This window comes from Petaurus breviceps, unplaced genomic scaffold (assembly GCF_028583685.1).
Source record: "Petaurus breviceps papuanus isolate PSGF00001 unplaced genomic scaffold, PetGlider_PUasm1.0 76, whole genome shotgun sequence".
NCBI lineage: Eukaryota > Metazoa > Chordata > Mammalia > Diprotodontia > Petauridae > Petaurus > Petaurus breviceps.
The window spans coordinates 16,099,154-16,114,876 of NW_027186473.1; positions in this window are offsets into that span (position 1 = coordinate 16,099,154).

Genomic DNA, 15,723 nt, shown 5'->3' on the forward strand with positions numbered 1-15,723 from the left:
AGAGAGAGAGAGAGAGAGACAGAGAGAGAGACAGAGAGACAGAGAGACAGAGAGAGACAGAGAGACAGAGAGAGAGACAGAGACAGAGACAGAGACAGAGAAAGAGAAAGAGAGAGAAAAGTTTCTACTAAATCAAATCAATCAGTAAGGTAATGTTTGTATTGACTCATGTTCTATGAAAGTATTACTTTGATAGCTTATGAGGACATCAAATCTAGGATTTCAAAGCTTATGTCAACGAATTACAAAGTTAGGCTAGCTTTCCCAAGCCAGAAAGCCTTTAATTATGGACCCAGAGAAATACTATGTCTATTGTCCAGTGGTCATTCTAGTTTAAAGGCTTATTTTTAGATTATTAGACACCACATAATGTTTTTCCTTCAGTACACATTTGACCATGACACTTTCCTACTCAATAAATTCCTATAAACCTCTGTTGACTCTAGAATGAAATAGAAAATTTTCTTTTTGACTTGTAATGCTCCTTTCAACCTAACATCAACCTATCTTCTCAGCCTCATTATACCTTATTTTTTTTCTACAGGTATTCCAGGAAATCTGGTCCTCTCTTTTAATTTATGTCTCAGTGCCTTTGCAGTGACTCATTCTCATACATGGAAAATAGTCCTCCCCTATTTCACACATTCTCTATCAAAGTGAAACTTAAGTACCACATTCTTTTTTCAAAAATCATATCCTGCTCCTCAAATTGCAGTTCCCTGCATATGTATGCATGTACGTACATATGTATGTGTGTAAAATATACATGTATATATGCGTGTGATATGGATATGTATATTACACATATTTATATAAGATAGTATATATAATGTTATACATTTATATGTACTGTGTATAGATGTATACATACATGTGTGTATGTAGGTATGTATGTATGTGTATCACCCTCCCCAATAGGATATAAGTTTTTTGAGAATAGGGACTGTTTTATATTTTCTTGGTGTCCCCAGTACCTGGCATATGGTAGGCATTGTATAATGCTTGTTTCTACATTGATTGATTAGCCATGGATATATATACCTTACTAGAATAATTTGTGATTTTTTTTGATGTAGGCAGTGTGCACATGGATAAATTCCAGATGATGAAATACATCAAATCTACCTTTCCAAATCATTTGTACTGTTTTATACTGAAAGCATTCCATGCAGTCCAGATTAGTATCTTCATATTCCTCTGTACATCCTTTTTGATTTCTTATTTTCACTAATGTAGTTCAATGAACATGGGATGCCTTCTCCTTTCAAAATTTGCCCTTCATCATTAACAAGGAGATATACAAAAGGTAACTTACAGATCACCTGGTCTCATCGCATCATTTTAGCAATGAGAAAAAGTAAGTCCCAGAGAGATGGTGTCTTGTCCATGATAGCCCCAATCACTTGAATCATCGCAGAAAGTTTTTTTTTAATATATATAATTATATAACCACAGCTAATACAAAAATGCTTTCTTAAGTAGAAGACAAAATGTTTTTAAGGAGGTACAAACTAGATATATACAGAGGCAGTTCAGTGGCTTGGCAGATAGAGTGCTGGGTCTGAAAGACATAAGTTTAAATGTGGTTTCAGGTACTTACTACCTGTATGACCCTGGGAAAGTGACCTAATTTCCATTTCCCTTAATACATTGAAAAAGGAAATTTATATATATACAGAGAGAGAGAGAGAGAGAGAGAGAGAGAGAGAGAGAGAGAGTGTAGGTGTTATTTTCATATGAGTGTTTAGTTTTAAAATCCATGGTTTTGTCTTTTATATGTACATATCTTTTAAGAAAAAAATACAGGGGGTGGAGCCAAGATGGCTGTGTAAAAGCAGAAAATTGGCATGGTCTATGGCTCCAACCACTTCTAATACCTGTAAAAAAAGTGACTCTACACAAATTTTGGAGCTACAGAACCCACAAAGGGAAAGAGAGAAACAAATCCTTCACTAAAGGCAGCCTGGGAGGCTGACAGGACAGGTCAATCACATGGAGCTGGGAGCCAAGAGAAGTCCCACATGAGCCACTCAGTTCCAGCCCCAGGATGTCGCTGTCCAGCAGCAGCCAGAGCAGGCTTCAGGAGAGTGAATCACCAGCAGCAGTCATGGTTTCCAGACTTCTCAATCCATAAATGCCAAAGACAAAATTCTGTTGGAACAGTTAAGGTCTGGCCCTGCCCTGGGGTGAGAACTGGCAGAGGCTGTAGCTGCTACTGAGTGGTTGCCTCCAGAGCACCTGACCTGCAGATCTTAAGGGGACAAAGCAACCATTCAGAGGGTAAATATAATTGCTTTGACCTCCTTGGATGTGGAATGCAGTCTTGTGTGGTGGTGTTGGGGTGTGTGGCCAGTGTTCCAGAGTTTGTGGGGGCTGTAAAGAGGATGCCCTCCTAATAGCTCCAGCATCTGCAAAACCCCCAGTGATTTGGTAAAAAGCTCTATCCATTCAGTAATCAGAGTTCCATCAAAAGTCAAGTAATTGGCTGGCAAAATGAGCAAGCAGAGGAAGCACAAACAGACCATAGAATCCTTTTTTGTTTTTTACATGCAAGTGGGATATAAGATATACAGGCACTGGTGCATAGAAATTCATCTTGCCCTATTAGAAATTTAGGGGCTCATGAGGAAGGATATAAGAGAGAACAGATTGGGGCAAGAGGTTTTAGTAGGCTTGCTATTTTCTGGTGGGGTAGGGGAAAGATGGGGAGAAAAAGTTGTAACTCAAAATCTTGTGGAAATGAATGTTGAAAAATTAAGAATAAATAAATAAATTAGAAAAAAAGAAAAAAATACAGTATTTTTTAATTTCATGCAATATGAATCAGGAAATACAATGAAGTGAATAACTTTTAAGGGAGTTAATAGAAAGATGTAGTGAATATTGAGATTACTTTATTAGAAAAGTATCTTGTATGTTATGAGGGAAAGGATAGTCTGATTTAAGTATATCTCTTCAAATCCTACTTCAAGTCCCAGAGTTCTTCTTTGGTAGTAAGAATAATAATACTTTCAATAATTCATATAGTAATGCCTCATGGAAATCTATAACTCCAACAGAAACCTTTGCATGTGTGAATCTGTGCATGAGCCTGAAGATTACCTTTATAAAATGTGCCTTTGGGATGAATGTGGAAGAGACAATATAGTGTAATAGAAAGAACACTGGGTCTGGGATAAGCAGGCAGAAGTTGCAATACTGATTATGCTCCTTATTACCTAGGTGACCTTGGACAACCTTGTGCCTTTTAGTTTTCTCTCCTTTAAAATAGGGCATTTGGACTAGGTAATCTTTCAGGGTCCTTCCATCGCTAAATCCTATGAATTAAAACAGGTATCTATAGGTGTACATGTAATTTTGCACAAAAAGGGAAATAAATGTTTGAAGACATAACTTTTCATCATAATTTACATACTTTTGAATGATTTCAAGGACTTTTTTGCCTTATGAAATGTTTAAATGAGTTCTAATGCAACAGATTGATTTAAATATCTCTTCATGCACAGTACACTTGGGGACTGAGAAGTACATGTACAATGATAGCTTAACATCCTCTCTTTCACATTCTCTCAAACTGGGACTCTGATTAAGCCTTTCTGAATCTGAAAAAAAAAAACACTGGAAATTGATTGGGAAAATGTAATAACATATATTTCTGTTGAACTTAACTTTATTTTCTGGATTTATTCCAACACATATCAAGTTTGTTGAAATTTGCTATAAGCTATATTTTTAAAATGAAAGCATACATAGGAATAAGAAGCAGTTCACATTTTGAATATTTTCTACTCTTGGAAACTGGAAGATGGCAGCATAGAAGCAGGAAAACTCTGTGATCTCCCCCCATAACCACTCCAAAAACCTACAAAATATAATTCTAAACAGACTTTAGAGCTACAGAACCCACAAAGTGACAGCGAGAAACAAATCTCCCACTGAAGGCAACCCAGTAAGTGGACAGGAAGGGTCCATCACTGCTCCCTGGGAACCAAGGCCAGCATTGCATAAGCCCACAGTTTTAGCTTCAAGGTGGCCCTGACCAGCAGAGACTGGAGCAGACTTCAGGAGAGTGGATCCCCAGCAACTATCGTGGTTTCCAGAATTATCAACCCATAAATGCCAAAGGCAAAGTAAGAGGTCATAGTGGAACTCTGTTGGAATTGGGGGGAAGAAAGCATGGCCAGGCCACTGGCCCCAGGGTGAGAAGTGGAGGCACTGCGTCCATGCAGCCACCACATTTTGGCTTCTTCAGAGCTTCTGGCCTGCAGATCTTAGGGGGACAAAGAGACCATTCTGATGGTAATCATTCTTGCTTTAACCTGCTTGGATCTGGATCGCTGTCTTGGGTAGAGGTCCTGGGGTGTGTGACCAGTGAGCCAGAGCTACTGGGGCCTTCAGGGAGGGCACCCAAGTAATAGCTCTGACTGATGCAAAAACCTTAGCAATTTGGTACAATTTGAGACAAAGCTCTCCTCTCTGGAAACAAAGTTCAACTGTGGCAAATACCTCAAAAGGCAAGTAATAGAGGGCAACATGAGGAAGTAAAGCAAACACAGCTATCAAACCTTAGATTCCGGCAAAAAGGATCAAAGCATGAAACGGGAGGAAGACAACGATGTCAGAACTCCTGCACTGAAAGTTTCAAGAAAAATATGAATTGCTTACAGGCCATGGAGGAGCTCAAGAAGGATTCTGAAAATTAAGTAAGAGAAGTGGAGGAAAAATTGGGAAGAGAAATGAGAATGATGCAAGAAAATCACGAATAGAATATAGTCTGTGCTTAATGATTGCTTTCATCCATATGTTGTTGCTATTTTGTAGCTGCAAAAAGGTGGGGCTTTAGGTGATAAATTTTGATTATTTTATGAACCTTCCTTTTACTATCATTTCTATATTATTTTCTAGTGTTAATTGTGGAAGGCTATATAAAAATATGCATATAGGAATCAACATGAAATTAAGGTAATGGGAATAAATTTTATATTTAATAACCAGATAGTTGCTCAAGGCCCAAGTTGGAGTTCACATAATTGGCTAAGTGAATGATGGGATTTCTTTTTCTCCTCTAAAGCCTGAGGGATTATTAGTAGTTGGATTTTCCTAAATTTAGATCATTGGCCCTAAATCCATTCTATTATCATTTATTTTTCATTAAATGAAATCTGTATAAGGTTTGCTAATTATCTCCCCTGCTTCTTGATCAATTGAAGAGGGGTGTAAAAAATGACCTGCTCTCCAGACATAAAGCTATATGTACACTATTGAAGATAAAATGATGGATTCATCTCCCTAAATTCAACTCTGACTCATACACAATTATTTTTTCCCTTTGAGAATGGCTGTAAGGGCCACTTTGCTTAATCAATGTAATCATTATGATTTGGTTGCCCAAATGAAATTGAAATAGATTTATTAAGTATAAGAGAAGTTATTTGAAATTCTTCATCAATTTTTTTATCATCATGAAATCAATCCGTCAATAAGCGTTTATTAAAGTCTTACTACAAGTGCTGATGATTCAGAAAAGAGGCAAAAAGTACATTATCTATCATCAAAGTGGGAGCAAATAGGTGGCACAGTGAAGAGAGTGCTGGGCTTGGAATCAAGAAGACCTGAGTTAAAATCTCACCTCCAACACTTACTACCAATGTCATCCTGGGTAAATCACTCAAGCCTGTTTGCCTCAGGTTCTTCATCTATAAAATGAACTGGAGAAGGAAATGGCAAGATCCTTGATGAAATGACTAAGAGAGAGACCTTCTCTGTGATTGTCACAGGACAGCCTATTTCTTTTTTTCCCTAGAGGTAATAGGGAGCTAGTGACCTTTAGTGAATAAATAGGTAGGAGAGTGAGATCTGTACATTAGGGAAATTAATTTGACAGTTGCATAGAGTCAAGGAAACTACTTAGAAGGTTATTGAATTAGCCCACTCAAGAGGAAAGGAAGGTTTGTAGTGCACAAATGGGGAGAAAGAGAAGGAAGATTTTACAAGATATAAGAAATATGAATTGAATGTAAGGGAAATTGCAGATATTACTGAGTGTGAGTGTTTAAATGAGTGGGGGGGGGGGAAGGGATTGGAGTGCCCTTACTAGCAAGAGGAAATTTTTGAAGAGAGAAGGTTTTGTTGTTGTTCTAATTTTTCAAAATGAAAAAAGTAGAAGAGTCAATTTCATGATTTTAAAGTACTTTAAAATGCTTACATCTCATACCTGGGTTATTGCAATAATTCTTTTTTAAAATGTATTTATTTTTAGTTTAAAACATTCATTTCCACAGACTTCAAGTTCCAAATTTTCTCTCCCTCTCTCTATCTCCACCTCACCAAAATGGTATGCAATCTGACATAGGCCCTAATATACATTCACATCAAACATATTTTCACATTATTCATGCAGCAAAGAAAAATTATAACCAATGGAATGAACCATGAGAAAGAAGAAAAAAAGAGAGAGAGAACAAATAGTGTGCTTTAATTGACATTCTAACTCTGTGTAATTCTTTCTCTGGATGTGGATAACAAATATTCCATCATGAGTCTTTTGGAGTTGTCTTAGAACCTTGCATTGCTGAGAAGAGCCGAGACTATCAGTTAGTGCACAATGTGACTGTAACTGTGTACAATGTTATCTTGGTTGTGCTCCCTTCACTCAACAACAGTTCATAGAAGTCTTTCCAGGATTTTCTGAAGTCTACCCTCTCATCATTTCTTTTTTTTCATATATTTCTTTATTTTTAATTTTCAACATTAATTTTCATAAGATTTTAAGTTACAATTTTTTCTCCCCATTTTCCCCCCACCCCCCCCACCAAAAAAGCAAGCCTTCTGAAAACCCCTTTCCCCAATTTGTTCTTTCTTATATCCTCCCCATTAACCCCCTAACTTTCTAGTAGGGCAAGATGGATTTCTATACCCCAGTGCCTGTATATCTTATTTCCCTGTTGCATGTAAAAAAAAAACAAACAAAAACAAAAACAAAATATTTTAAAAAAAACATTTGTTTTTAAAAATTTGAGTTCCAAATTTTTTCCCTTCTTCCCTCTTCACCCACCCTCAATGGGAAGATGAGCAATTCAATACAGGTTATACATGTGTAGTTACCCAAATCATTTCCATAGTAATTATATTGTGAAAAATTAACTATATTTCCCTCCATCCTATCCCACCCCCACTTATTCTATTTTCTCCTTTGACCCTATCCCTTTTCAAAAATGTTTGCTTCTAACTATCCTCTCCCACAATATGCCCTTCCTTCTATCGGCACACCTTGTTATCCCCTCCTTAAGCCAAATTCAATGAAAATAAGGTTGTTCCATTCCCTTTCACCTTCCTGCTTTTGCTTTCCATTGTAACAGTTTTCTCTTGCCTCTTTTATATGAGATAATTTACCCTAATCTGTCTGTCCCTTTCTCCTTCTCCCAATAAATTCCTCTCTCAACTCTTAATTTTATTTTGTAGATATCATACCTTCATATTCAACTCATTCTGTGCCCTCTGTCTAGGTATAAATGAACATATATTCGTCCATGCACATATATTTATATACACATACACACTCCCACACATACATATACATGTATGTATACACATATGTACATATATATTGCCTTCAATTATCTTCATACTGAGAAAAGTCTCATGAGTTACAATTATCATTTTTCCATGTAGGAATATAGTTTAACTTTAACAAGTTCCTTATGATTTCTTTTACCTGTTTACCTTCTCATGCTTTTCTTGCTTCTTATATTTAAAGGTTAAATTTCTTTTTCAGCTCTGGTTTTCTCATCAAGAATGCTTGAAAATCCTCTATTTCATTGAATGACCATATTTTTCCCTGTAGCATTATACTCAGTTTTGCTGAGTATGTGATTCTTGGTTTCAGTCCTAGCTCCTTTGAACTCCAGAATATAATATTCCAAGCCCTTTGAACCCTTAATGTAGAAGCTTCTAGGTCTTGTGCTATCCTGATTGTGTTTCCACAATACTCAAATTGTTTCTTTTTGATTGCTTGAAGTATTTTATCCTTGACCTGGGAACTCTGGAATTTGGCTATAATATTCCTAGGAGTTTTCTTTTTGTGATCTTTTTCAATAGGCTATTGGTGAATTCTTTCAATTTCTATTTTGCCCTCTGGTTCCAGAATACCAGTGCAATTTTGCTTGATCATTTCTTGAGAGATGGTATCTAGGCTCTTTTTTTGATCATGGATTTCAGATAGTCCAATAATTTTTAGATTATCTCTCCTAGATCTATTTTCCAGTTCAGTTTTTTTTTCCAATGAGATATTTCACATTGCCTCCTTTTTTTTTTTTCATTTCTTTGGATATGTTTTATATCTTGGTTTCTCATGAAGTCATTAGCTTCCAATTGCTCCAATCTAATTTTGGAGGAGGTATTCTCTTCAGTGAGTTTTTGAAATTACTTTTCTATCTGGCAAATTTGACTTTTTAAGGTATTCTTCTCCTCACTGGCTTTATGGGCCTCTTTTGCCATTTGAGTTAGTCTATTTTTAAGGTGTTATTTTCTTCAGTGTATCTTTGGGTCTCTTTTAGCAAGCTGTTGACTTGCTTTTCATGATTTTCTTGCATCATTCTCACTTCTCTTCCCAGTTTTTCCTCTGCTTCTCTCACTTGATTTTCAAAATCCTTCTTGAGCTCATCGATGGACTCCTACCAGTTAATATTTTTCTTGGAGGTTTTTGGTGCAGGAATTCTGACTTTGCTGTCTTCTTTCTGCTGCATGACCTGATCCTTTTTGTCCTCAAAAAAGGATTCTATTGTTTGTTTGTGCTTCCTCTGCTTGCTCATATTGCCAGCCATTTGCTTTACTTTTGAGGTCTTTGCCATGGTAGAACTCTGTTTCCATAAATGAGAGAGCTTTATCCCAAACTGCTGGTATATTTTTGCAGTTGCCAGAGCTATTAGGAGGGCACCCTCTCTACAACCCCCAAAATCTCTGGCACACTCACCACACACCCCAGGACTACCACCCAAGACCAAATTTTACATCCAAACAGGTTAAAGCAAGTGTAATTACCCTCTGAATGGTCATTAGTCCCTTTTCAATCTGTAGGACAGGAGCTCCTGAAGCAGCCATGCGGTGAGCCACTGGGCCTCAGCCACTTCTCTCCCTGGGGGGAGGGGCCAGAGCCCACTCTTCTGTCTCCCCTGTTCCAACATAGTTCCACACTGACCTTTTACTTTGTCTTTGGTGTTTATGAGTTGTGAAGTCTGGAAACTGACACAGCTGCTGGTGATTCACTCTCCTGAAATCTGCTCTGGCCTATGCTGGTTGGGGCTGCCCCAGGGCCAAAACTGAGTAGCTCTCATAGGACCGTGCTAGTCTCCCATGCAATAGGCCCTTCCTGTCAGGCTGCCAGGCTGCCTTTAGCAGGAGATTTGTTTTTCTCCATATCTTTGTGGGTTCTGTAGCTCTAAAGTTTGTTTAGAGTCATTTTTTATGTGTATTAGAAGTGATTAGAGGGTATCCTCATGCCAAATTTGTATTTTTACTCTCCCATATTCCTGCTCATCATTTCTTATAGCACAATTTTATTTCATTAGATTCATATACCACAACTTGTTCAGCCATTCTGAATTGCTGGGCATTTCCTCAATTTCCCGTTCTTTGCCACCGCAAAAAGATATTTTGCTATAGATATTTTTGTACATGTGGGTTCTTTTTCCATTGGTATGATATCTTTGGGATATAGCCCAAGAAATGGTATTGCAGCGTTAATGGTATGCATATTTTTATAGTCATTTTTTCATAGTTCCAAATTGCACTCCAAAATGGTATTCAGTTCATAATTCCACCAATAGTTCATTAATGTGTTTTTCTTTTGTTTGTTTGTTTGTTTGTTTTTGGAGGGGAGAGGACAGGGCAATTGGGTTTAAGTGACTTGCTTGAGGTCACATGGCTAATAAGTGTGTGTCAAGTGTCTGAGGAGAGATTTGAACTCAGATCCTCCTGACTCCAAGGCCGCTGCTCTATTCACTATGCCAGCTAGCCACCCCTACACTTCATTATTTTTCCAATTTCTCATATCTTCTCCAGCATTTATAACTTTCCTGTTTTGTCAGCTTAGCCAGTCTGATAAGTGTGTTATGGTACCTATGGTTTTGCATTTTTCTAATCAAAAGTGTTTTAGAATATTTTTATAGGAATGTAGATATCTTTTATTTCTTCCTCTGAAAACTATCAGTTCATATCCATTGACCATTTGTCAGTTGAGAATGACTTGTATTCTTATAAATTTGATTTTGTTCTCTATATATTTTAATAATGAGGCCTTCATAAGAGAAACTGGTAGCTAAAATCTTTCCTAGTTTTCTACTTCCCTCCTAATCTTGGTTGCATTTGTTTTGTTCAAAAACTTTTAAATTCAATGTAACAAAATTACTCATTTTGCATTTCATAATGTTTTCTATCTCTTGTTTTTCATAAATTCCTTCATTTTCCATAATCTGACAGATAAACTATTCCTTGCTTTCCCAATTTGCTTATAGTATCTAGCTTTATATCTAAATAATGCACCAATTTTTACTTTATTTTGGTATGGCATGTAAGATATTGGCCTATGCCCTGTTTCTGCCATACTATTTTCCAGTTTTCTTGGCAGTTTTTGTCAAATAGTGAGTTATTATCCCAGAAACTAGAGTCTTTGGATTCATCAAACAGTAAATTTCTATAACCATTGACTACTGTGTTTTGTGTACCTAATCTATTCCACTGATCACTACTCTATTTCTTAGCTAGTACCATGTAGTTTTGATGAATGCTGTTTTATAATACAATTTCAGATCTGGTATGGCAAGGTCACCTTCCCTAGCATTTCTTTTCATTAATTCTCTTGATATTATAGACCTTTTGTTCTTCCCTAGGAATTTTGCTATTATTTTTTTCTAGCTCTATAAAATACTTTTTGGCAATTTGATTGGTGTGACATTGAATCAGTAAATTAATTTCATGTATTTTTTTCCCTTGATTTTCTAGAATTCTCTCTCTCTCTCTCTCTCTCTCTCTCTCTATATATATATATATATATATATATATATATATATATATATATATATATAATTATCTGCAAAGCATGATACTTTAGTTTCTTCTTTGCCTATTCTAATTCTTTCCATCTCTTTTTCTTCTCTTATTGCTAAAGCTAATGTTTCTAGTACCATATCAGTGTTGTTAATGGTGGTGGCAGTGGTTTATTTTGGGGTAGGTCAAATAAATTTGTTTTGGTTGAATTGAATGTGATATTCTTAAAAGACATTCAAGGGGTAATCAGTAATATGTGACATCCCCAGGAGACAATTTATGGTGTGATATATAGTGAGAAGTATCTTCTAAGAGATAATATTTGAACCTATGGGAGCTAAAGGATAATACCAAGTGTATTAGTATAGGGAGACAAGGGAACATTAGGATAGTCTTGTAAAACTAGAAATAACCTGGGTTAAGGTGTAGCAAAAAGGACTGAGAAAAAAGAATCATATAGGTAAAAAGAGAACCAGGAGAAAATGATGTTATGAAATCCTAGAGAGTATAGAACATCCAAAAAGACACAGTAAGCAACAGTATCAAAGGTTACGGAGAAGTCATGACAAATTTTCATAAAAACTCATAGTTTCAGGTGAACTATGAGATCAGAAACTAGATTTCATGGGGTTTAGAAGTGAAGTCAGCTAATGTAGACAACTTTATCGAGAAATTTTCTCAAAATTTAGAGAGAAATATAAGGAGATGATAGGGATAGGTGGATCAAAGGAAGTTTTGAAAGGTTAGAGAAGGCATTGGTGTGGAATTACAGTGACATTAGGTAATCAGTTTTTTCTAGGACATTGAATTATTGGTTTTAATAAAATGTAATGAAATTTTAAAAATCATCCATACCTCAATATGAAGAGAGGACCAAAAATTAGGGGATATAGCAAAAAGAACATCATGTGTCTTATGATTTTTAGGGTAGTTTTGAATACCTGTGGTAAAAACTCTGAAATATTGGACAATAGGGTTCTAGCCATTCCAGTAATTGGACTAAAAATCAGTACAGTGCAAATGCTATTAAAGATAAAAGAAACAGATAAGTAGAAAAATATGGGATTATAAACTAGCAATACTGAAAAACTATCAATGATGAGAGTGAAGGTAGTGACATTCCCTTATATTAGTACACAAAAAGAAGACAAAATGCATTGTAAATAAATTTTAAAAAACAATACCCCATAGCAATTACAATTTCAGACAAAGCAAAAGGACACATAAGCAAACAACAACAACAACAACTACTACTACTACTACTTCATTTTGTTAAGAATATCAGAGACAATGAAGTAATATATATTTTTTTAATTACAGCAAATGTCTCTGATAAAATCATTATTTCTCCAATATATAGGAAAATATGTGTGTGTGTTTGTGTGTGTGTGTGTGTGTACATATACATCAGGAGTCATTTCCCAATTGATAAATGGTCAAAAGATATGTATGGGAGATTTTGAAAAGAAGATATCAAAGCATGTGTAGTCATATAAAAAATGCTCTAAATCATTATTTAAATGTAAACTAAAAGAACTCTGAGGTACCACCTCACACCTATCAGAAATGAATAATGCTGCAGGGGATGAGAGAAAATAGGTACACTAATGGCTTCTTGGTGGAGTTTGTGAACTAGTCTAATCATTATGGAGAACAATTTGCAACTATGCCCAAAGGGCTATAAAACTGTCCATACCCTTTTATCAGCCAATACCACTACTAACCAGTACACCAAAGGGATCAAAGGAAAAGGGGGGGAAAGATGTATATTGTACCGAAATATTTATAGTAGCTCTTTTTGTGAGGACAAATACTTGGATTGAAGGGATGTTCATCAAATGGCCAATGGATGTGGCACAGGGTTGCGATGGGACACCATTGTGCTTAAAGAAATAATGAGTGATGATTTCAGATAAACAAACAAACAAACAAAAAACATGGCAAGACCCATATGAGCTGATGTAAAGTGATGTGAGAGAAGAAACAGAACTTAATAATGCACAGTAACGGCAATGTTTTAATGATGATCAATTGTGAAAGACTTGGTTAGTCTTATCAATACAATGATGAAAGATAATTTTAAAGGACTTATGATGAAAAAATGTTGTCCATATCCAGAGAGAGAACTGTGGAAACTGAAGCATAATTTCACCACTTTTCCACTCCCTTTGTTTTTTTTTTGGGGGGGGGGGCCTGGCTGATATTGAAATGTTTTGCATGATTTCACTTTTTTGCTTGCCTTCTCAGTGGGTGGTGAAGGCTCTAGAGGGAGGGAAAGAATTTGGAACTCTAAGTTTGAAGGGACAAAAGTGTTTTAAATAATAAATTGGGGGATGGGGTGGAAATCAATACCCCATCTCCTGGAAATCCTTTGCTGCAGGTGATATGAAAACACTGAAGCAAGCAAACCATGAACATGCTTGAAACTGATAGAAGAATCATTTTATTGTTTTAGTACCCTTTCGTTACCAAATTGGGAACTGATCTTATGAGTTATAGGCAAGGGTTTTATTTATTTATTTATTTTTTCTATGGTATACTCATCTCCAAGTTTCAAATCGTTGCAGACTAATGCAGGACAGCCATGATAAATAACTTTAATCCCAAAACCAGATTAAGATTCATACTAACTAAAAATGAGGAGCTAAAAGAATTCTCAAGAAGAAAAAGTTGAAGAGTCTGAGGTCATTGAATATCTTCACCTGACATGAATTCCTGGAATTCTACCTTATAATGAAATAGATGACAAAAAACAATATGCACTTTCCTAAATAATTCTGGAGATAGCAATACTTATACCAGGAATTTAAAAAGTGTCTTTTTTGAGTTTGACATATGAATCCAACTAAAATACCTCTTATTCTTAAAAAATTAATCAGAAAAAAGCAGATATTTTCTATAATCATCAAGAATGAATACATTGTCCCACAACATTTGATAGACAATATAAAAAGAAAATCCATACCTAAGATAGCAAAAACTCTAGAAGGAAAAGTTAGATAAACACAGAATATTCCTAGATACAATCATTAAATATTTCAATGGCAAGAGCAATTTATGAAAACCGAAAACTTGCTGAAAGACATTGAAAGATTTTATCAATACCTAGCTGCTATGCATGATAGTATATCTATATTTGCATATATGTGTATATATGTGCTTATATACTTATATGGACATAAGTTATAAATACATATATGTATGTATGCACATACACATTTGCATAGCTATACATGTATTGTGTGTGTTTGTGTGTGTGTGTGCGTGTGTGTATAATGCCAGGTCATCAAATTAGAGACAACAAAAAAGAGAAATGCAGAGTGGAATCTAGGGGTCAGAGAAGAAAATATATTTAAAATTCTGTAGTCCCTTAATTAGCAATTAAAAGCAGAACTGAAAACTATATAGTTATGCAAGGAGTCAGAAAAGAAAACAAAGAACTTATTATCAATTTAAAGCTTCTCTACAAAAGTATAAGTAACACAGAAACCAGAGGAGCATGAAAAACTCAAGGAAGGAGTACAAGATCACCTAAAAGACTGAAGCAAGAATAAGTCCTATACAATCAAAATAAGATTCGAGACAAATACAGAGTAGAAAGCTTCTGTACAATGTACAAATACAATGTAAAACAGAACAGTTGTGTGAAGAAAGGTACCTAAAATTGTAGCTTCTTTGCAAAACCTGAAAAAGTCAGGTCCAGATAAAATCTATAATTATTGGCTTAAACATTTCACAGTGGCACAAGAATTACTAGCAAAGCACTTTAACAGCTTCCTCTCAGAATGAAATCTGAACTCATCTTTCTTAATAGAAGGCATCATGTATCTGCTACCAAAAGCTGAGATCAGAACTCCTCCAAATATAAGCTAATTTTGTATTATACACTTTATACAAAGTATTACCAGTTTTATCAGTAAAAAAAATGTGAACTCAAGAAAACAGCATATTAACTAAAGAGCAGTAAGGGTATGACAAGAAGTAGGAAGGTATAAAGAAGAACTTATTAGGAATATGGTAATTGTTGATATTCTACCTGAATGTGCAATAACATTTTAATGCCTTTATTGATTATCATAAAACCTTTGCCTCAATTCTGAACTCAGGACTTATGGAAATATGTAAAATAAATAAAATTATAGTGAAAATTCTAGAGTCTTCATGTGCACATGGGAAAGTATTCACTAAAATTCTTATCAACAATTGCTATAAACTATAGTATCTTTCAGGGAAACTGTTTAAGCCTGTTATTTTTCCTTTTACTCAAATACATTATCAGCTTTGCTCAGAGCTGAGTATGACTTTGAAGTGAGATAACAGTTTGTGTACAAACTCATCATTAATCCCTTAGCATTCACGTATGATATAAAAAAAATATATAGCTCAACCAAAAAAGGAAATTAAAAGCCCTCACCATCTTGTGAAATTTTTCCTCGGTGGCATCAGAATATCACAGAGTAAAGTTTGTAAAACACAACAAAGACTACAGAGACCGAAGACTTTGAGTTTTAAAACCCAACCAAACTTTGAATTTCAAAAGTGAACTAGTAGATGGAAGGCAATATTTGAAAATACTGTAATCTCTTCCAAGTAAGACATATTGAGCATAACTATGCCTAGGAGAAAATTGTGGCTCTGTACTTAAAAAAACATAATGGCATTCTGAAACCAAAGCTTAAA